The sequence below is a fragment of the Lissotriton vulgaris genome, chromosome 12 (assembly GCF_964263255.1).
Source record: "Lissotriton vulgaris chromosome 12, aLisVul1.2, whole genome shotgun sequence".
Lineage (NCBI taxonomy): Eukaryota > Metazoa > Chordata > Amphibia > Caudata > Salamandridae > Lissotriton > Lissotriton vulgaris.
The window spans coordinates 519,033,206-519,057,186 of record NC_141700.1 but is presented as its reverse complement, the minus strand read 5'-3'; the positions used below and the strand labels follow the sequence as shown (position 1 = coordinate 519,057,186).

At 48.8% G+C, this 23,981-nt stretch overlaps 1 protein-coding gene across 1 annotated transcript in view; it reads left to right on the top strand.

Moving 5' to 3' along the window:
- HYDIN (HYDIN axonemal central pair apparatus protein) overlaps positions 1 to 23,981 on the top strand; it is a 2,950,008-nt gene that overhangs the window by 2,616,054 nt on the left and 309,973 nt on the right. The gene's annotated exons all lie outside the window — the stretch shown is intronic.

Genomic DNA, 23,981 nt, shown 5'->3' with positions numbered 1-23,981 from the left:
CATTACGTGATGAAAAGGATGAAATCCTTTATCTTGTATTTTAGGCTTGCTTCCTGGCTATGAAAATATTGTGACTGGGCAAGCTCTTTGACTTTAATTAGGTTCCCATACTTTGATATATTAAGCGGGGCCATGGAAGATGCTCAACATTAACATTCAGGTACACGAGACCTTCCATATCACCATATTTATAAGTCTCTGACCCACCATCTTCCATTTAATTTTTATTGTGAGTAGTCCCAGAATGCACAGCCGTTTCTTTGAGTTTTTTATGGCTTCTCATGTTTCTTTATTTCTGACTTGTGGTTTTTCTGCAGTTGTTGATTGTGCCATTAAAAATACTTTTTAAGAGGGATATTTTTCAGTGTAAGAAAATGGCGATGAGCAATAGATACAGAAAATATTTCTAGACATTACGAGCCAGGTTGACTGATTCTGTATGAGGTATCAGAGGCCTGGCAGGTGCTCTCTGACTTCTATTTGTGTCCTTTCTGAGGAAGTAGGCCACTCTTAGTCGAGGTTCAAGCCCCCAGATTGCAGATATTGCTAGTCTTCAAGCAAAAGACATTCCTCTGCTTATAATGTTTTGTTGATGATGTTGGGAGCACCAATTATACATGTGCGCATGACCAGAGACAACATGGAGGTTAGAGATTGCAAAATGCTTCTGCAGTAAGCACAGCATAAAAAAAGGGGAATTAAAACCACATTTTCCCGCAGCTTCTTTTAGCAGAGACAACAAGTAAATTGATTAATGGAATTAATGAATTGTTTTTTCTAAAACATGATTTATTGAGGTTGAAGTTTAACCATGCGAAATGGTCAACACGGCCAAAATAAAATAATAGAGTTATAAACATTAAAGTAATATCACAGAATATACAGGCCCATCAGATCCCTCCCCTCCCTGGTCTGGTTGGTTGGAAATTAGTGTTTGGTAGATTTTTGTGACTTTATGGTCACCCAGGTATACCAAAAGAAGTTTACCCTCCAAGGGATAGAACTCAGGGAGCGTTGTCAATGGGGTTATGTATGGGGACAATGCATGGCAGAGCTGGAGATATCTATGGAACTGACTACAATGGAGTTGATATTCAGTCTGTAGGGATTGGTATGATTTAAGGTCTGTACCTTGCGTTACAACTCCTACGGTAGATATCACAATGAGGTCCCTTTTCCAGAACCCCACTAGGGCAGCCACCTGTGGAAGCATGTTTCCTTGCCATAGTGGTGTCTGCTCCATCAGCCTGTGCCCCATTTCAGCGATGAACGCCATAAGCTTAGCACTCCTCGTGTTGCTCGGGGAAGACCGCCCACCCCCCCAATCGCAGTTTACTGAAAAGCGGTTAGTGGGGCATTCCCCATCACCCATTTGTCCAGGGCAATTTGGCCGGTCGCCCTGTGTATCGTACCAAAAATCATTTATAATTAAGAGGTGAGCTACTAGATAATATGGTTCCACATCTGCGGCAACAATATCACAGTAGTAGGACTGGAAGCAGTTGATACGTGCAATGTGAGAGTGTCCCTCCTCCCACAAGAATGCGTTGAGAATGGAGTTCAACTTGCGGAAGCGTCATTGTGGAACAGTGTATGGGAAATTCTGCAGTTGCTAAAGGAATCTGGGTGGGGACAACATCTTGAAGATGGCAGACCACCGGGTCAAGGACAGGGGGAGCACTGACCAGATTTTATGTCCTCCCAGAGGCAAGCCAGTAACGGTTCCACATTAGCTAGCCGTCTGATGCCTACTCAAGTCTCAAGGGGCCAGTGCCCACTGCAAACACTGTGGATATTGATTTGAAACCTAAAGGTCTCTCCAAACACTAGCATAATCTCCAGTATTCGGGGTCCTGGATTGTCTGGTGACTTGAGGAAAAAGAGGATGTCATCAGTGTATAACATTGTCCTATCTGACAGCCCCTCTCCCCATTCGAAGCCCCACACTGGTGCATCTATCCTCACCCATACTGTTAGTGGCTCCATAGCAGGAGCAAACAGCAGGGAGGACAGCCCTTACAAGTCCCCTGCTGTAAGGGAATTTTGTCCGACCTAGCCCCGGGCCAAACGCACTGACGCCGTTAAGTCTGTATATTGTAATCGAAGGTAGACATCGAACCGTGGACCGAAGTTGAGGCGCTGGAGGAGAAGGAATAGATATTCCAACGCACAGAATCAAATGCTTTATCAATATCTGCCAAAAGGAATGTCACCAGCTCTCCCAGTCTATCCACCATTGCATTGTATGCGCACCGTATATTGTGGGGGGCCGCTCTGTGGGGCATGAATCCTGCCTGATCTGGGTGGAACAGGTCTGAAATATGGTTTATCAGCATTTGCTAGCGTTTTGGCCAGTATTTTGACCTCTAGCTTGTGTAGTGCATTTGGGCAATATGAGGAAGGGTCATCCATTGCCTGGCCCGGCTTAGGGAAAACTACGATCTCCTTGTGGCACCAGTACAGTGGCTGGACAGCCTCAGCTGTTGCGGACGAAACCGCCCCTGCATGTTGTCAGAGAGTTTATGCATGCATTTTTTGAAGAACTCGTAAGGGAACTGGCTTGGCCTGGGATCCTTACCCGTGTTCAAGTCTGCTATCGCAATCGAGAGTTCCTCCCCGTGAGCTTGGTGTCCAGCATTCCGCGAGCCACAGGGGAGAGGACCTGAGCGGCAGTGCATGCACAAACTCCTCTATTCGTGTCTTGGTCAACACCGCCCTCTTGGCATAAAACCTCCTGAGATGGGAAGCGAAAGAACTCACAATCTCTCTTGGGTCAGTGAGCAACGCCCCAGACCCAGCTCTGTTCAGGAGGACTGGACAAGACCGGGAGATGCCCTGGAACAATCTGTGAGAAGCTGGCCTGGTATATGCTGTCCACTAGTTATAGTGGGCACCCTGTACCAGTCTAAACAACCCTTATTGATGATAGGTTTAAAGACCACCTTTATTGAAATCTATCCTAGTGGTGTAGCTATGGAGAGCAGCCTTCAGGCTAAGTCTTGAAGGAGTGTAAAACAGCTTGATTTACCAGATTATAACCTCTTGAATCAATAAATGAAAGGAGAACCACACAAGGTATATATAAAATATATGTATTTATTTCTAAACACTCACTGCTAATCTCTTTATGAGATTAGAGTCCAAGATTCACAACAATATAGTTCTAAAACGACAATAAATAGCACAATATTCGATGGGCCCCAGGTGGGGACCGAACCATATATTAAGAAAGTGGTATAAGAACCATGACTTGACTAGACGCAGGGCCTAGAGCCTGTAGAATCGCTGGGACCCCAAGGAACCACCCACTGTAGTGACACAGGGGACCCACGGTGGACGTGTGCAGTGTGAGAACGCAGCCGCGAGCTCCGTTAGCTGTTATGGGGAAAGTCGCGGTTGGAATTTTAAAGTTAAAGGACACCTAGGAGAGGACTTTGAGCAAACCCCTTTATACTTAGGGGTTCCAGGACCAACACCCACGGGAGCACTGTAGTACTCGAGTTACCTCACCCAGGGAAGCCGGGTGCAGAGGTGTCAAATGGTGTTGGGAATCGTTGTTAATTTCAATGGCGATCTGCTGCAAAGTGCTGCTGTCGTGGAGAAGAAAAGTGTCCGGTGTGATCCAATCCTGGATCGAAGATGTGAAGAAGATGAAAGCAGAGGGGACAGAGTCTGGGTCACTTGCCAGTGACCAGGGGCACGATAGACAAATGCCCACCCATGTTGTGTGTTTCAGGGATGAAGAGGTGAAGCTTGACTCTGCCGCCACGAGGACCAGGACGCGTCGACGACGACCAGGAGCTGGATTCAAGCTGTCCAACAAAGGATGTTGAGTGTTGCGGGGTCGGTGCTCGGATTGAACACAACAAGCCTTGGCAACATCAACCTACGCAGGATGAGAAAAGATGCTTTGGTGTTGACCAGCAAGGTCCGGGGGACTCCCCAAGCGGTGGAGAATCAGGGCATGTCTGGAGCATAAGTGAGTGTTGCTGCTCCTCGAAATGGCATAGGGGAGCACTAAGTGTTTCACTACCCACACCTCACATAGCCTATTTTCATAAAACCAAGTGCTCCTGCGTAGTCGTAGGTAGTAGCACGCCCCGCCCCGTAGAGGGACGGGAAGACCCCTATGATGAAGCATGACACTATGGGATTCGTAGTGTGTGAGGGGTATTTTAAAAACACTTAGTGCTCCCCCTTGACATTTCAAGGAGCAGAAACACTCACTTATTTCCTAATAACGACAAAAATTAAAAATTAAAAAACAAGAATTTGATTGCTATATAGGGTAGAATCACATTGTTATCTTAAAACCTCTTTACTCCCTCCTCATTGTTAATTTTTCATGTCTGGAGCAACCAGGTAAGCCCAATCAGAGTTAAAGTTGCCTTCACAGGGACCCACCAGTCAACGGACTAGGGATCGCAACGGGACCTTGAGATAAAACACAAAAGGCTAGCTCACGGAACACTCATGGAGTGTAGGCTGGCAATCTTCGGTGCAAATGCTGCTAGGGGTCAGGGCTACAAGTAACTCAAAGCTCAGCTTCAGAGGTCGCTTCAAATTTGATGCTTCTGCAAATGTTTGCGGTGTCTAAGGGGTTCAGGTTGCACGGTCTTCCACAAGTGATACGGTTCTTAGAATTGCTGAGTGCACAGATCGACCTCAGAGACCACGGAAACCCACCTCCTGTGCTGCAAATTTCTTCGGAGTCCGGCTGGAGCTTCGGAGATGCAAACCGGTCAGATGCGTCCTAGGTGCCTGCCTCGCAGGGGAGTAATTCCTTTACTCCAAGGTCGATTCTTCAGTCATCTAGCGCTTTGTAGATCATCGAAGTTCCAGGATTCTGTATCAGAGTTTCGTCCAGGTAAATCTAAAGTCCTGTAGCCAGGGGTTCCTATCTTATACCCAAGGAATCGGTGGGACAAACTCTAGGGACCCACCTATGGGAGGGTTAGGAAAGAGGGGTAGCTAAACCCATTTCTTTTGTCCAGTTTTGCGCCAGAGCAGGGGTAGCCCCGGCAACCGGTTTGAGCTGGACTATGCCCAGGGACACCAAATGTGCCCCCAGTGCAGACTTCAAATCACTCTTGGAGTGCACCCATCCAGCCCAAATACACTAAAGCCTGTCTGGGAGGTGGTTATACCTCCTTGTGACAGGAAACCTATTGTCCAGGCCTCCCCTGCCGGAGTTTAGTCCAGCAGCAGGAGGACAGACTCGTGTCTGTCAACATCCATTTTGTGATGCCAGGGTCTGTTAGGCTGGTACTGGGTATACAACATCCATTTTGTGATGCCAGGGTCTGTTAGGCTGGTACTGGGTATACCGGTGCTGTCATGTCTCTCCCTCTAGAAGGGTGGGATCATACTTCCACACCAGTTACTGGTGTGGAAGTATGATTCCAAGGTGTTTGACACCAAACACAACATGTTTCCATGCAGCCATCCCAAAGTTAGCATTTACCGCGAGGTTATAATGCACTTAAGAGTATATGGTTTGGCTGCATCACAAACAACCCCGGAATAAAGGTTCCATAAGCTGCAGAGGGGCTCTGCTCATGCATGGGCATCCTTTCACATGAAAACCAGTACCCTGCCTTCAGGATTGTTAAGGCCTGCCATAGGGGTCACTGATAGGTTAACATATGCAGTGATATGGAGAGATATAGTTAACCTATATCTCAGTAAGGGGTACATGCACCACCTTACCCAGGATGCAGTAGCAGACCTGTGGTGTCATTTTGGAAGGCTTCCCAGGGGTGGCATAATACATGCTTCAGCCCCTGGTAGGCCTCTGGGGTACCTAGGCTCCAGGTACATAGTATACCATATACTTGGGACTTATAAGGGTACCCCATTAGCAGTACCTAAAGTAATGCTAATCAATTTAGAGAGGAAGCAGCTAGGCTGGGGTCCTGGTTAGCAGGGCCCCAGCCAGACTAAAATCGAAAAACAGTGAAACATCAACAAAAAGTGGGGATAACTATAAGAAGCAGATACTACTCTCCTGCACAATCTATGAAGCATTTGACTCGCTTTGTCTCCACATTGGTAGATACAGGTTTGGGAGGCCTGCCAGGCCAACCGTGCCTCACTGATCAGGGTCTTATGGTATTGTTGTTGGGTCTAGATGAGCTATCTGTGTGCAGCTTGGCCATCCTGTTGGGGGCAGGGCCTGACTGAGAACCAAAATCGTCCTTGGCAAACTGCTCTGCCGGCCCCCATGGGTAGGAGGATGGGGTTCGGCCGAGCTGTTTTTTAGGGCCGTTTCGGTCAATTTTGTTAAAGGGGGCCGATATTGCCGGCCCCCAGTAACAAAAAAACGGCCGCGCCAGGGGCCTAAAACCTGCCCTCACCCTTGCGGCCCACCGGGGATATGCCCGGTGATCGCTACGTCCAGTCCAGCCATGGTTGGGGTATTAATGAGTCTAATTCTGCGATCTTACTCTCAAGGTCTGTCAGCTCCTGCATCCTGTGCAGTTGCTCCACAGCTTATTAGCTATTAACTACCCCCAAAGCGTGGGTTTTAGGGCCTCCTATAATGTCTGAGGGAATTACACAGTGCCTGTATTGTGTGCAAAGTAATTGTCAGTGGAACGCTCTATAGGTTGGCAATAATCCGGATTCTGGAGGTGCCAAGGCGACAGGTGCCAATGAAATGTTGGGTGTTGATGACCTACCCCGAGTATCACAGCCACCATAGAGTGATCAGATAATCCTCTGAGCTGTATCGTAATGTCTGATACTCTACATATGTGTGAGCCTTGGGATCAGGAAGTAATTGAGTCGAAAGTACGAGCCATGGGCATTCAAGGTAAATGTATAATTCCCTAGTCATAGTGTGCCAGCCAGACATCTGTCAAGCCCAGTGTTGATATGGAGAAGGTTAAATGTGTCGCCCCTATCTCTGGAGATTGTCTCTGTGGGCGCCGTCTATCTAGGCCCACCACACCATACCAGTCACCCCACAGCACTGAGTCCGTCCGGCAGCTCACCCCAGAGCCATGTCATGAGTTATCTGAAGGAACGTCCGCGCGGAGGGGGGTGTATACGCTTATCAGCATGAGAGATTATGCATATAGTGTACCTGCAATTGCCATGTAGCAGCCATATCTGTCCTTCTATGTCCTAATATGCTGAAAAGGAACTGTCTGCTTAATCAGCACATGCATGTCCCTGGAGCCCCTCGTGAACCCCGGATGATATATATGGGAGCATCCCCATTTTGCCAAGTAAAGGACTTTATGCCCGACAAGGTGAGTTGCTTCAAATAATAGGACGTCCGCCCATCTGCTTCACTTGTTTCAGGGCTGCTCATCTCTTAATCTTATCGAGTAGACCATTAACGTTCCATGACACCACTCGTAGGTGGTCAACAGGACCAGATTACCCAGGGGTACTTGTGTCCAGGACTTGTGATAGCTGTGTATGTGGGATGTGTGAAGGAGAGGGTATCAAGCAGGCATGAAAACATGAGACCACACAAAGATAACATAGGAAACACTGTGTCTATAAACAGCAGCTATAATAAAGACAAACTCCCAATCCCCCCTCCCCATACTTCGCGAACAAAAAGTATCTGTCACAGGGTAGACCGTAGCTGGGTCTCAACAAAGAACCCCACTCAGCCCACCCCAATGGATCCCCATACCCAACGTTAATTAACTATTTGGGAAAACAAGCTCCCACTCATATTGTTGCTTGGTCACCTACGTAAACACACCCATCAGAATTTGTGGGAGATACCACATATATATGATTGTCAGCCTTTGTTACTTCGGAGAATTTGCGCCTGATGACTGAGAGGCTGGGGCCCTCCCTCAGCTGCTGGGTTGTCTATTTCTCACTTGGAGTCCTTCCATGAGGATCGGGACTGGTTGTGGCGTTTTGCCCTGGGTCTTTGTCGTCTTGATCTTTTTGCTACTCTGGGAGGAGTCAGAGTCAATGCGCAGAGGGACATGACATTAGACATGACTGGGTTCATCAGTCCACTGAAATACTTCCTCAGGTGATCAAAGAATTGTGTCTGTGATTGATACAGGAACTTGACTTTTGCTGGATATATGAGCATATATCAAATGTTTAGTTCACGGAGGCATTTCTTTAGGCCTGGAAGGACTGGTGTTGTTGATGCACAAGCAGGTGCAATCCGGGAATCCTCCATGCCTCCCAAAGCTCCAATGGACAAATGGGTAATTGCAAGTCTTCTGGCCCCTTTGCGGCCCGGCCCCGCACCTACCTCTGGCATCATTGTTGCTGCTCTACCCATCGACCAACCCAACCCCCTGCTTGGTGTGGCCCTTGCCTCAACCCCTGTTCTTGGTCACATGCTGCCCGCATCAGAGATCTGGGGGATGGCATCACGGTGCGGCCCCCTCTGTGCTCGCCTGCGGGCCTGGGACTCCGGGTCACCGCTGACGCCTCTACACAGACAGGCACTCTGAGATAACCATCAATATCTCTTCTGGGACCAGTGCAATTGCCTGAAGGTGCCTCCACCGCTCACCGCGCCTCCTACGTTCACTGCTTCCTCTCTCACCGCATCTGTGCCGGGTGGCTTCCGGCTCCTAGCAGCTTCCAGCAGTTTGCTGGTCTGTGGTGTAGTACCCCAGACTATGTAGCAGGGTAACAGAAGGGTAACTGCTGAGGCCTTTATTGCGTAGCAGCCTTGTAAGATTCTGGCGGCATATCAGGGTACGCGGAGCATACAAGACAACAACGACACAGATACTCGGTCCGTGCCACGTGCGCTGACGTCACCCTTTATTAAATACTCCCTGGTCCGGGCCCGGCCCAGGGAGGTGCATGCACACAATGTATCGTAGTGGCCGGGTGGCTCACCACATCCCATCCAACGCTTCAACTGAAACGTGAATGTTCCCACTTGATGTCCCCCAGCTCCGCCACAGCCATGTCACGGTACCACCTTAACGCACAAAGTCCCGCAGCCGGGTGTTCGGCGCTGGCTTGTCGCGAAAGTCATACCGATGGTGTTGACTCCAGCCGCCGCCCTCTTCAGTCCCTGCCGGAGGGGTGTCGCTACGGGTTGTTGTTGTCAGACGCCCCTCCTGTTCTTCCTGGTGGCTTGACGCGTCACTCCCACTCGGGCGGCCATCCATCGTCCCAGGGTCGGATTCTTCCTCCCACAGTTTTCCTTCAGGGGCCGAGGCCGTAAGGCATGGTCGGGGCACCTTTTTTAACTAGGATATGTTGCGCGCTATTCTTGGATGTCCTTTCTCAGCCACTACCAGGGTCCCTTCAACCCGGACCACTCTCCAGGGCTCAGGTTCAAATGGCGTGCGAAACTTTGACCCGGGATACCTGCCCTTTCCAACAACATAATCCCCGACCTGGATGTCGGCTGGTCGGGCGCCCCTCTTTTTGCTGGCCCGGTCATTGTTGTTCTTGTGGCGGGCTTGGGATGCTTCCACGTCGACTACCGCAGGGTCCATGCCGCACTGATGGGCATTCCATCTCTCACTGCTCTTTTCAGTAACAAGTCATGGAGGGCGCACTTGGTGGTGCAGTGCGGAGTCTGTCTGTAGGCCCTCAGGAATTGGTGCAGACACATCTCCAAGTGGGCGCCTTGGGCCACCCCAATTCGGAGAGCCTTATTCAGTGTAGTCATGAATCTTTCAACGTCCCCATTGGCTTGTGGCCACTGCGGTGTTATTCTCCGGTGTCGGATCCCCAGCTGTTTGAGAAACTCCTGCCCTTGGAATGGCGGCCCATTGTCGGTGCACACTTCCTCCGGCAATCCCAGCAGTGCAAACGTCTTCTCAAGCTAAGGTTACAAACACTCAAATGCTGTCGACGCCACCACTTCTACCTCCGGAAACTTCGGGTGACTATCGACCGTCACTGCCATTTGACGGCCATCAGGGAATCTCCCAAAGTCTAGGCTTATCCGTTCCCACAGCCACACGCTGGGCCTTTCAGTGATTACAGGATTGTCCGGGGGATCTGCCCCAGTTATGACGCAAGCGTGACACCCCCTAACCTTGTCCTCCACCATTCGATCTAGGCCTGGGAACCACACCTTAGTACGCAGCTGCGCCTTGGTCTTCTCCACTCCTTGTTGCTCATGGTGGGCCAGCTCAATCGTGCGTTCTCGGAGAGCTGCGTGCACTACTATCCGGGTGCCTCTCAGGATAACTCCATCGCCTGCCTCACTCAGCTCACCTCAACACCTGCACATGCTTTTCCAGTACTCTTTCTCTTCGGCTGTTCTCGGCTCGTTTCCACTCAAGAAACACTTCCACTGGTTGTCTTGCAATGTTCGGCTCCCCTCCTGCAGGCATTTGTCCTCCACCGACGCCTTCCGGATGTCTTCCAACAGTATTGCTTGTGGGTGAGCCTCGTCCAGCAGTTGATTCACGTACACCTCAGCACCCTCATCCACCTCGGACCCTTGCGCTCCCTTGGGCGCCAGTGGATGTCTTGACAGATAGTCAGCCGGATTGCTTGCCCCTGGACGGTACACAACCTCAAACTGATAGTGTTGGATCTGGACGGCCCATCTTTCAATTCTTGGTGGTCCACTCTGCGCTGTCCCCGCTAAAAGGGGTACCAACAGCTTATGATCAGTAATGACCGCTAAACGGTGCCCACACAGGTAAATGTGAAGGCGTTGACAGGCCCATCAAATGGCCAGAGCCTCCCTCTCAATCTGGGTATACTGGGTCTCCACCACCATGAATGAGCGGCTGGCATATGCAATCGGCACCCACTCCTCCTGGTCCGACCGCTGCAAGAGTACAGCCCCTAGCCCCATCGGGCTAGCATCTACAAACAGTTCTGTAGCCGCTCCGGGACGAAAATATGCCACAGTGGTGCCTTTGAGCAGAGCCTTTTTCACATCGGCAAAAGCCTAGGTCTCCTTGTCCGACCACCTCCAGGGGGTGTCCTTTTTGGTCAACTGTTGCAAGGGTTCCGATAGGGTGGCCAGTCGTGGAATGAATCGGCCACAGTAGTTGGCCATTCCTAGGAAGCTTTTCCCTTCTGACGGCGTCTGGGGGACGGCCGCCGTCCTGATGGCTTCTAACTTGGCGGGGTCCACCTGCAACCCTTTTGCTGAAAATCGGTATCGAAAGAATTCCACTTCGGTGGCATAAAACTCACACTTCGAAAAAATTTAAATATCATCACTCACGTTAATGACACCCACGAGGCCTGAAAGTGTCTCCCTCACTGCCTCCTGGAACACCTAGGTTTCCAATGACACTCCAAAGCTCAACCGCTTGAATCAGCGCAGTCCTACATGGGTGGAAAAATTTGTAATATACCGACTCTGTTCCGCCAACATCAGTTGATGGTATCCTGAATTTAAGTCAACTTTCGAGAACCACTGCGCCCCATTCAGGTCAGTCATGATTTCATCAATCATGGGCGTAACATGCCTCTCACGGTGAACAGCTTTATTTGGTAGCCGCATGTCCACGCACAACCGGATAGCCCGGGCTGTTTTGGCTTGGGGGCTATCACCAGCAGCGACACCCACGGTGTAGGGCCTTGACACCTTCTCGATGACTCCTTCTTGTTCCAGTCAGTCCAGTTCAGCTTCACCAGCGGTCTGAGGTGAAAAGGGACCCTCCTATGACGAAGTGCCATGGGCTAGACAGACTTGTTGACCTCCACTCCTTTTAGGCATCCTAGCCCTTTGAATAGCTCCGGAAACTCCTCCAATATTTAGTCCCCCTGCGACTGGTGAATATGCTTGGCAAATGTTACTAGTCCTAGATCTTCGGCCGTATGACAGCTTAGCAATGACCCCGCCCGATCACAGGTAACGTAGAACCTGGCGGCCGTGATTCTGTCCTTGTACCTCACCTCTGTGTCGACTTCTCCTTGCAGCGGAATGGGAGTATCCCCTCCATAGGTCAATATACGGGCCGCCGTCGGCATAAGCCTAGGTCTCGGCTTGAGCCTCTTGAACCGCTCTGCATCCAGGATATTGACTGGTGCCCCAGTGTCTGTAAGAGTTCTTAAACACGAGTCTCCAATCCACACTTGGCACGTGGATGGTGGTCGCTTGGTAACATTTACTCCTCGCACATTGGATATCTCAAAGACATTCTCCTCGTCGTCATCGTCCGTCGTCGACGACTGCTGCCCCCTGCTGTCCACTTCATCCTCTTCCAGAACTTTCTTGGCGGATTTCATAGACCCAGCGCACCTGCACGATTACGAACATGTTGGCAATTTCTTTACTTATGGACCCTGCCTGCACATCCAAATCTCCATTATACTTCTGCTATATTCATTTTAAATCAGCCTTCGACTGTGTAGATTGAGGGAATTTGTGGCGGAAGTTAGCAGGTTGGAGTATATCACAGAATCTCTTACACATGTTGATAATGCTACATAGTGACACTTGGGCCCAAATCAAAAAAGGAGCAGGTACACATCTTTTCCAAAAAATTCTAACTATTTGAGGCCTAAAACAAGGCTGTGTTCTTGCATGTACCCTATTTAACCTTTTCTTGGCAGACCTGAGGGAAGCGTTACAATCATGTAACCCTCATGCCCGAACTTAGGGGCTAAACCGATATCGTGCTTCCTATATGCTGATGACGTAGTATTGGTGAGCAGTACTCGGGTGTGGCTCCAACGACTCCTTGACACAATGACCACCTATTCGAAAACCAATGGCCTGCAGATCAATTACGGCAAAACAAAAACCATGTGTTACCACATCAAGAAAACACAAACACAGGCTTGGTTCATGGGTAAAGAGCAGTTGAAAATGCAGTTGAATACAAATAACCTCGGAGTAATTACTGATAATAAAGGGAACTTTCTTGCGCAGAAGGAGGCAATTAAAAAGAAATGCTTGGTTTTTTGCTGCAGCTTTTAAAAACTTGAAGAAAAAAGTAGCTGGACCTTTTTTGACTCCACTACTGGAAGTTGTGAGAGCAAAGCTCCTTCCAACAATCTCATATGGAAGTGATGCTTTAAGAGGGCAGGATGCCATCATGCCTGATAATGCCGTCTCCCAAGCCTGTAGAATTATATTCTCCTTACGAAGTTAAACCTCCCCAGCTCAGATAAGGCTAGAATTCGGACTGGTCAAGCAATCACTAGCCAGGCGCTGCTCATACATAATATGTTGGAATAAGATCAGTAAAGCTGAATTGAATATATGCAATCACATGTTGTGGGATGAAATACAGCATTGTCCTATATCACTGGGTAGAGAGTATCTGCAAGAGTCATTAGCTCTTACAGGTCTTGACCAGCTTTGGGAAATGTCAATTGACCTACAGGCCTCTAGGCGTTTGGTAAAGAAGTCTCTTAAAATTCTATCAGCTACAGAAGATAAAGCCACACAAGCACAAAGGGAACATGGGTGGATGATATTAAACAATTAAAAGTCTATTGCACCACAAGATTACTTTGCCACTGGTAATCCAGTTTTTATTAAGCAGCAGTTTTTAAGATACCCGCTGGGGTTACTACCAGCCAAAGAACATATGTCACCTTGGCTACGCAGTAATCTACCTGTCACTTGTCGCCTCTGTGGGAGTTGCAAGGAGGACATGGTGCATTTGGTTTGCTCCTGCACTACTGTAACGGTAGAAAGGAAACAACTGTTAACGAAGGCTTTTAACCAAAGAGGAATACAAACAAGAAGACAGGCTATCGTGGGGAGGAGCTACGCTAGCAACCAAGATGGCCGCTTAGGCTCCCGGCTCCGCCGACCTCCGTCTTCAGCCAGATGATCCTGTCATATATCCTGATCTTACGCCCGACCTCCGTGTGGATGAACTGTTGCTGAGTTTGATGGTGCAATCCCGAGAATTTTATCGCCTTGATTGACGGAGTTGTATCGTGTTTTGAATCGCGGCCTAACCCAGCTTGTGAGCCGGGGCCTCGAGTACTGACCCAGCCGGGTTACGGTTGAACAACATCGGCCGTGGGACTCAGGCAGGGTCCGGTCTCTTGCGGTGGAGGTTATCCTCGCCCGATTCTGATGGCGGTCATTTGGTCTGGTTGATATTGAAGGAGTGGTGACAAGATACGTCTGTGGCTGTGGGGGGGGGGGGGGGTTCCCGTCCCGGAGACCCGGTTTGCCGCCGCCGGGGTCTGCTGGGTTGGGGTCCTCGCTCGCGGTAGCGGAATACAGATCGCTGCCGTTTAACCGAGAAGGCGCCCTCCATTGCCGTCCGCTCCACTCTTGCCTATTCCCCTGGAGAGGCCCGGCTCTCCGGGAACACAACCATGTTTGAAATCGAGCGAGCGGAGATGGGTCGGGCGAAGTGTGAGCCGCCGTTGAGGACCGTACTGGCCGCCATCGGGGCACTTCATTTACATCTGGAAGCCATTGTCAACAAAATAATCGCTGGTGAAGTCGAAGCTGGGCGTCTGAGTCCAGGCTCTGATCCATTGCAAGATCTAATATGAGCTGAGTTTCTCACGATGCACATAGTAACGGAGGATGAGGGCCCAGTGCAGGAAGAAGTATTGATGCCCTTGGTCAGTGTGCAAATAAATAATTGCGAACTTGGTTCTTCGAAAGGATTGTTGCAACCACCATTGCTATCGACTGAGGTAGATCTACTCAGTTCTCCACTCCTAGAGACTTCCATTGGTGACTATCGGGTGGCAACAACATCTTTTCCCTCCCTGGCAGTTTTACTACGTTCACGGAGGAAACAACATCTGGACTTAATGTCGGTGAGGGAGAGCTTATGTGCGGCTGAGATTTGCAAGGACTTAACTTTTTTGACTTGTCCCAGACTGAACTTTATTGAACACCTTTCGCACTTTGATTCTCCTGTGACAACGGTGGTTCTACCGGATGGAGTTCGCTTGAAAGATCGGAAAGGCCAAGGATGAGATTGACTGACTGTGCTTTCCTTATTGCTGTGCCACGGTAGTGTTGCTGCTGAAATTGCCGCCTTTCTGCCCCTGAGAAGTCTAGCTCGCCGGACCCGCTGCGCGGGTCCCGCAGCGCCTGTCATCGGCGGGAGCTGACGGAAGGAGTGGAACTGTGCAGCAAAGGAGGTCCCGGGGAGTGCGGTGTGGAGGCAGGGCTGCGAGCGTTCTAACAGGGACTCCATCTCCCAGGAGTCCCTGTGTGCCCAAACCTGTTCCACCTGGGCCGCTCTCCCTGCTTGCCCCGCCCCCGCTCACGGAGTAAAAACGGGCTTCTGGCTGCTCTTTGCGGGACTCTGAGCTTTCCTTATTGCTGTGCCACGGGAGTGTTGCTGCTGAACTTGCCGCCTTTCTGCCCCTGAGAAGTCTAGCTCGCCGGACCCGCTGTGCGGGTCCCGCAGCGCCTGTCATCGGCGGGAGCTGACGGAAGGAGTGGGACTGTGCAGCAAAGGAGGTCCCGGGGAGTGCGGTGTGGAGGCAGGGCTGCGAGCGTTCTAACAGGGACTCCATCTCCCAGGAGTCCCTGTGTGCCCAAACCAGTTCCACCTGGGCCGCTCTCCCTGCTTGCCCCGCCCTCCCGCCTGTCTCTATTTCTTATTTAGCAGGTTCAGCTCCCAGCGGCACGGGAGCGTCCCGGGAGAAGCCTGGGACAAGGGCGGGACCGTCTGTGGCCGTCCGTGGTCCGTCATGGTTGGGTTGGGCCACTCCCTCAGGACCTCGGACATTGGACTTTCCTTCCTTTTCACTAGGTACAGTGGGTTGTCGGTTCACTCAACCAATTATTACCTTTGCTATATGTGCTGTGTCATTTACTATTTGTATAGCCTGACCTGCCCTAAGTATGCCCTTACGCTCGGGTAAGGACCGTTCTGTTACCCTGCAGACTTCTAAGGGGGCGGTTTCTGGTCCATTGGATGCTTTTATTATTAAGGCTACGGGAATTCTGGAGAAGGAGATAGCCTTTGTAGAGAAAAGGCTATCACTAGACCTCATTAGTGGGAAACGTTCTTCTCTGGGGCCTATTGCCTTCTGTAATCAGCCCGTTTCCCCCATCATCACTTTCTCCAAGTTCTAACATGGTTCCTGTCTTAGTGGATGTTCACAGCGAAGCTGAAGGTCCTTCTTTGTTGCATTGTAGTAACGACCCAAATAACGTCGATACAATTGGGAGTAGGGTGGAAGGTAGTGTGCTGTCAGGAAGCCCTTCATTGCTAGTCTCGTCCTCTGAAGGGGACTCCCCGAAGAGTAATCTCCCCGGTAAGAGGAAACGAAACAAGGGACGGCAGAGAGGGGGTGTGTCAAAAATACCAAAAACAGCTTGCCCATCTCAGCTCGCTAATAACCACGATTCAACCTGTGGCTCCTCACAGTACCCCCTGCTTCCTAGTGGTCATGTTACTTTCCCCATAGCTCCATCTGGGGTTCCGTATCTTTGTCCAATAAGCCCGAGCAGTAGTGATACCGACATACTGGCAAAAATGGAAGTCTTATTTAAGACACTCCTGTTGCCGGTGCTAGAAAGAACTAGACTGATGAATCTAAAATTAGATGGCCTTGAGAATCTTGCAACTGCCAATTCCTGTTTACTTAAAAAATTGGTGAACGACCACGTAGTACCGCTGGCTCCTGCCATCTCTGGTAACACCAAGTCCCAGGGAAATAATCCTATAATCGCTCAGGCTCCCTCATCCGTCAGGCAGTCTCATACTAATTCTAACGGGTTAGGACCCAATGGCAGTAATTAAAAATCAAATAGTGCCCCCAATTCATCCTCGGCCACCGTAGCCCATGCTCCATTACATAAGAAGGCTAGCTCCAAATCCAATGGCCTGCCACAGGCAAGCTCCTCTAAACCAGCAATCAACATGCAGGCCCAGACCTCCAGGAAGGGCGAGTCTAAACCTCCCTCCCAGCCTTCAGGGAGCTCTAGTGCTGCTGCTGGGCGTGTTAAGCCTAATACTACACAACTTCCAAGGCAAGTTATTAAAAGTGGACCCCCGCCAGCGGACCTACCAATTGATGCTACGCCCTATACTATTGTTCCTACAGGTGTTGCACCCCTAAGGGATGGTCATTCTGAATCCCATGGCGATCTTATGATTAAGGTCGCCTTTTGGTTAAATAAAAATCGTCCCATCCCACCCTCCTCTTCAACTAAGATTTTGACTGTTCGTAGAGTTGATTGGGTGGGTTATTGTACGAAGGATTTAGAAGGCGACTGCATTCTTATAAACTTTCGGGACCCCTGGGTGGTAGAATATATTCGTAGGGAGGCCAGGTTTGGGAGGATGGGGGATGTGCAATCCTTGGGCTTGAATTACTTTTATCCCAAAAGATATAGTGCACCTCGCTTCAATAGTTTCCCAATGCATAGATCTGTAGGGAGGAACTTGGTAGAGAGGAATTTGGTAGAGAGGATACCCCACTCCCCTTTCTATCCCTGTCTGTCAAACCGGTTCGAATCTCTGTCTGGCCTAGAGGGTATTGACTGACTGGAATCAGACAAAGGGTTAGAACGCATTTGTAGAGAAGCCGAAGGTACCAACTTGGTGGTATATAACCCAGAACAGTGTTTTAATGAGGGTTTCAAAGGAAAAGAGAGTGGTATTGCACGTTCTATAGCTCTTAATCAGACACCTAGCTCCCTTTCCAGAATGGATGTAACAATAGAAGAGGATTTGTGTGTATTAGAGCCAAACACATCTTTTAGTCAGGTTGGGTCGCTCAAGGTCGTTTCCTGGAATATAGCGGGATTAAAGGGTCGAATCGATTCAGAGGATTGGGCAGTTTTTATCGACACCTTTGATATTGTCATCCTTCAGGAGAGCTGGGCCCCTGACCCCATATATCGGGCAGGGTATCTTAACTTTTTCAAGCCAGCTATCCAGGGTCCTAAGGTCAGAGCCTCAGGAGGTTTAGTGGTTTGGGTGAGGCAGTCAATTGGGTATAGAGCTTCAGAAATTTCAGTAGCCAACCCTGACCTACTAGGAATAAAGCTTAGTAGGGCCAACAAACAGGATATTGTAGTCATAAATATTTATGCCCGAGGACGTCCAGGAGGTCGTAGGCCGGCCATCATGGACGATCTAGATTTGCTCCTCGAGGCAATAGGTAGAGATAAACTTATCCTCGTAGCCGGGGATCTAAATTGCTCGTTTGAACCCTTGTTTAGTGTGGGTAAGGATCTGGGGGCAGAGGAAGATGCTGTTTGGGATATCCCGCCTTTATTTTTAAACAAGGGTGTAAAGGCTACTGAAGCGGCACTCCTCTGGCTATGGCTGTGTTTGGAGTGGGGTCTGCGAGCAGTTAATGGGCGCACGACATCCGACAAGGCAGGGCATCCCACCTTCAATAACGGGGTCAGCAAGAGTCGAATAGATTATATTTTAGTTAAAATAGAATTTTGGTCTCTGGTGATTGACATGGAGGTCTTAGTTCGCCCAGAGAGCGATCACAACCCCCTTTCGTTAGGCTTGAAGCTCCCAGGCGATCGGGGCGGGCCCCCTAAAACCCCTTGTCTAACGTCAGAGGCTATTTTGACCAATGACAGAAGAAGGATTAGATGGTCCAGGGTAGTCGAAGATCCTACCTTAATAAATGACATAGAGAAGGAAGTCTCGGTAACATTGAATGCCATGAAAGCTCTCCCATCCCCCTTGGGGACTATCCCTCAGATTAGTGACCTGCATAACCAGTGCTTCTTAAAACTTAAAACCCTTCTTACGCAACCGCCAAATCTAAGGAAAGAAAAGGCACTAGGCACCCAAAATAAATGGTATAATAAGAGTTGCAGGGTAGCGCATTGCAGTCTGATCAGAGCGATAAAATCTCGAGTCACTGGTGACATTAAAATGGCGCGGCAAACATATAAAAGAGCTCAATGGGCCGCGAAGAAAGAGTGGGACGAGCATCACTGGTCCGAGCTCCTCCTGGCGTGTCAATCATCCAACCAAATCAAGTTTTGGGAAATTGTAAAGTGGGGTATGAATCCAGACTCCCGAATTCCAGTCAATTATGTCTCTCCTGATGAATGGGTGGCTTTCTACTCATCCCAGTTCAGGGCTTTATATATAGATCACCATACAGAGCAGTTGAAGGGAGTATTCTCGCCTTCCAGCTCTAGCCTCACGCTTGTTTTTACCATCTCCGATACAGAGCAGGCCCTCAGTGTAGTACAATTAGGGAAAGCCCCAGGGATGGATGCAATACCGGCAGACCTTTTTAAAATTAATTTACATATTTGGGTTCCCTATATAACCATGCTCGTCAATGCCATCGCTAAAGGGGCAAGGATCCCGGACTCTTGGAAAGGGGCGGAAATTTTACCAATTTTTAAAAAAGGGGACCGATCGGCCCCGGGAAATTACCGCCTGATAAGTTTAATTGATTCAATCCAAAAAATAGCTGCTAGGATGGTCCTCGCAAGAATCTAGGGGTGGATGGAGCAGGATAACATTCTCTCCCCAATGCAAGCCGGATTTAGATCAGACTCCAGTACAATAGACCAGGTTTTTAGACTAACCATGTTGTACTGGAAGGTTGTTCTGTAGGGAGGAGGAGCTATCTATGCCGTCTTTGCGGACCTCAAGTCGGCTTTCGACCTTGTGCCAAGGGAGAAAATGTGGGATGTTCTTAGATCCATGGGCCTGCCGCCAGAACTCCTGGACATGGTGGTTAGGCTACACGAGGATAACTTCGCCAGGGTGAGATGGGGAAAACAAGGACAGGTGACGGATAGCTTTCCAGTAACACGCGGCGCCCGTCAGGGGTGTGTGCTGGCCCCCACCCTCTTCCTTTTGTTTATCAATCAGGTAGTTAAGTTTTTTGCTAACACCCCGACTGATGCCCCATCTCTGGGTGGGACAAACTACCCGATGTTAATTTTCGCGGACGATACTTTGCTTCTCCCAAACACTCGAGGGGGCTGCAAACAGCACTCAACAGGTTTGATGAGTTTTGCAGGGTAAACGATCTGCAAATTAATGTTGGTAAGATTAAATTATGGTCTTTAGTAAAAACCCCCCCATTAAAAGTTCGGTTAGTTTAAATGGTGCCTGTATCGAACAAGTGGAGGTAATGTCTTATTTGGGCGTGACTTTAGACTATCGCCTTTGCTGGAAACCCCAGGTTGAGGCATTCTATCTTAAATTTGCACGCCTCACGGGTTGTTTAATCCAGGAGCATAAGAAGTCCTTGACCAAACGTATTGCTCCAGTACTTAAGATTTATGAAGCAAAAATAAATGCAGCCACTCTGTATGGTGCCGACCTTTGGGGTTTCAAAGATCTAACCTCCCTGGTTAAAGCCCAAAACAAATTCTTGCGGAATTTGGTAGGTCTTCCTCAATCTACACCTATCAAACCTCTGTTGTTAGATTTGGGCTGTAAACCCATTAATGAGCTGGCTCGATATCGTTTGGTGGCATTGTGGCGACGGCTCTGGACTTCTCCAGAACTACTTTTTCATGGAAAAGAAATAGATCCAGCTCCTTTAAACCTTCTCATAAAGCCTTAGGTAGGCGCTGGACGAAACTAGAATCAAATGATTGGATAGAATCATTGAAGCAGAGTGAACCTCTGGACAATCAGAACATCGATAGGGCAAATACAGACTTTAACCGATGGATCGAGCAATCACTGGACAGTGTGCTCCCAAAAAAATGTATCACAAATAAAAAAGGTCCTAATAAACAGCCCTGGTTTAACTCAGACCTAAGGTCCCTTAAACAGGAATGCAAACGGGAGGAAAGGCAGTGGCGAAAACATTTTGACGAGGAGAAGAAAAATAAATACAGATCTATCATAAAGAAATATAAATCTGCCCTCAACATAGCCAAATCTACCTTTTATGCAGAAAAAATCGAGAAATCTGCTAATGCCCCTAGAGAGATGTTCAAGATAGTAAAAACTCTGGTAAAAGCCCCGGACCCGCCATCATCAGAACTATCTCCTGAGGAATCTGGTGTTCGCTGCAATAAACTTGCAAGCTTTTTTGTCACAAAAATCCAGAATATCCTTCTCTCTCTTCCTCCCCTATCTGTGGCTGAATCAAACCCTTCTCTGACAGGTGACACTGATTCTATTGCTCCTCACCTCTCACTTTTCTCTCCGCTCAGTGCAGAACTTTTACCCCCTCTTTTCAACTCCATAAAAAGCGTTTCTCCTATGACCATACTAAAACTGGCTCTACCCCATGTCAGCAAGCACATCATAAACTTAGTTAACACCTCGCTGGAATCTGGTATAGTACCACAAGACTGGAAGTTAGCCATGGTAAAGGCCCTGTTGAAAAAACCAAATCTTGATCCTGACGATTTTTCCAACTACCGCCCCATTTCCCTTCTTCCTGGTATCAGTAAGCTTACCGAAAAATGGGTGAATAAACAGCTGGCATCTTATTTGGAGACCTATGATTTGCTGCACCCCACTCAAACAGGATTCCGGAAAGGACAGGGAACCAAAACAGCTCTGTTGAGGGTGGTTGAGGTTTCCATGAGGATTTTAGACGCAGGTGGCAGCGCGGCCATTATCCTCCTGGACCTCAGCGCCGCCTTCGACACAGTCAACCACCGAGTCCTTCTATCTCGCCTTGAAAGGATCGGAGTCACGGGCAAGGCCCTTATGTGGCTCAGGTTTTTTCCCTGCGACAGAGTTTTTAAGGTTTTCTCAGAAACCAGCTGCTCCCTTCCAGTACCATTACAGTGTGGGGTACCACAGGGTTCATCCCTTAGCCCCACACTGTTTAATGTGTACATGGCGCCTCTATCAGAGGTAGTGGCCCCCTTTGGAATCCAGTTAGTAAGCTATGCTGACGACACTCAGCTAGTGGTCTCCTTAAATCAGGTTGAACCCCTTCCGACCAACCTTTGCAGTTGCCTGGAGGCGGTTGCAAAGTGGATGGATGCGTCCCATCTGAAGCTGAATGGGGGGAAAACTGAGCTGATGCTACTAGGAAAAAAAGCCACCTTTAATAATTCCACCCTGTGGCCCTCCTGCATGGGGCTCGGGCCCACTCCAAAGTCCGAGATAAAAAGCCTCGGCTTCTGGCTTGATATGGAACTGTCTTTTAAAACCCAGGCAAGAAAGACAGTGGCCACCTGTTTTGGCCTGCTGAAGACAATTCGTAAAATCCTTCCCCAGCTACCCGAAGCAGCCAAGAAAACCATAGTCCTGTCCCTTATTCTATCTAGGCTGGACTATGGGAATGCACTCTATCTAGGAGCCCCCGCATCGGTCACCCGACAACTCCAGACTGCCCAGAACTCTGCAGCAAGGTTACTTACTGGTACCAGCCGCCGTGCATCAGCTGCACCCTCGTTGAGGACCCTGCATTGGCTTCCAGTAAAGGAGCGGGTCCACTTCAAGACCCTTTGTCTGGTCCATAAAACTCTTTACGGGAAGGGCCCTCCCATTCTAAATGATATGGTCAGACCATATAAACCATCTAGGGATCTTCGTTCAAACCAGCAAAACCTTCTAATAATCCCCAGGACCAACAGGGCCCGAACAGGGGGCCGTCTCTTTTCGCAAAATGCAGCAAGTTGTGGAATGCTCTCCCTTCTCCACTCCGTCAAGAACCTAACTTGCTCGCGTTTCGCAAAAAGTTAAAAACAGTACTGTTCCCTAAGATTTAGATAAGTTGGTCCTCTGTTATTTTAGGTTTGTGATGTCCACTTTCTTCTGTTTAACATCAAGCGCTGGGATGCTTCCGAGTAGCCATGCGCTATAGAAAAACCTTTTCAATTACAATTACAATTAGCCTCTTTGCCAACGAACTAGCCGAGGTAAAATCATTATGGGGCGCTTCAAAAATTACATGGTTAAGGGAAGTGAAACTGGTGCTGGAAGAGATGGGTCTAAACCAGCTTTGGGCCTCCCCGGGGAGTTCTACGTTCCCCTCTAAACAGGATTTCAAAGATCTGTATTGGGCTTCAGTTAAGCATTCAGCTGTTGTACAGTCTGATGCCACTAGCCTAACAGGTCTTTTCCTGGCTCATAAAGTGACCCCCTCCCTAGAGATCTACTGGGATGTGATTACTAAGACTCTTGACCGGAAATTATATCACCAGTTCCGAGTTGGGTCACTACCTATTAACTCTTTTACCAAAAAGTGGTCTGCCAATTTAAACGATACCTGCCCTTTCTGTTTAGATCATCCGGAGAGTGTGGGCCATTTTCTTTTTGCCTGCCCTGCATATCATGCCCCAAGAATGAAATGGATCAGGCCTATTTGCTGTAGGCTAGAAATTAAAGGGAGCACCAAAGCCATGAGGATATTTCGTACCAACACTTCTGAGCTGGTAGCGGTTGGTGTTGCAAAATACCTTGGGTGGGCATGGGTTATTCGAACTAGGAACCCAAACGTATTTTAATATGGAAAATGTTTTATGGGGTATTATATTTATAAAGTCTTTATTATACAGTTTAATGCTTTTTAAATGATGATTGTTATGATGGTTTTTACCAATTTTCTTATCCTGTCTTTGATACTTTCTGTCTTTTATGATTTGATAATCGAAATAAAGACTTGAAACTGATTGACTGACTGGGTTTGATTTAGGGGCTTTAGAGGACACAGGATTTGCTACCATTATGCTTGCGGGAGGTTGGGCGGTGTTTAACACCTCCCCAGTTTTGTTCTGTCGATAACTCCTGATAGCTTTTTGGTTACTACAGGGGTTGTTTGTTTCTGGTGGGGGGAAGGGAGACCGGGAGCCTGTATGAAACTCTCCTCCTCCACTTTTTTCTACTTTTAGTACTTAGTTAGTTGGGGCGACAGGCACACTGCTAGTTGGGGTTAGGCGATAGCCATATGCAGGGGTACAGGGTGGGGGGGTGGGTTTATTGTTTTGTTTTTGCTTTCGTTATTATGGTTTCTTTTTCTTCACTCTCCCTTTCAGTTTCTCTTTAACAAGTAATATTGGTGAATTATCCTGATCTTGACTATATTCCAGTATCTGGTGACCATGCTTCTTTTACTATCCTGATTATATGGGTGGGCAGGTTCTGAGGGCTTGCGTCTAAGTTGGGTCGTAGATTGTAATGTCGCAAATCCTGCTTTGTAATCACTAGCGTAGGCGTCTCCGTTATTCTTTTATTGCTCCA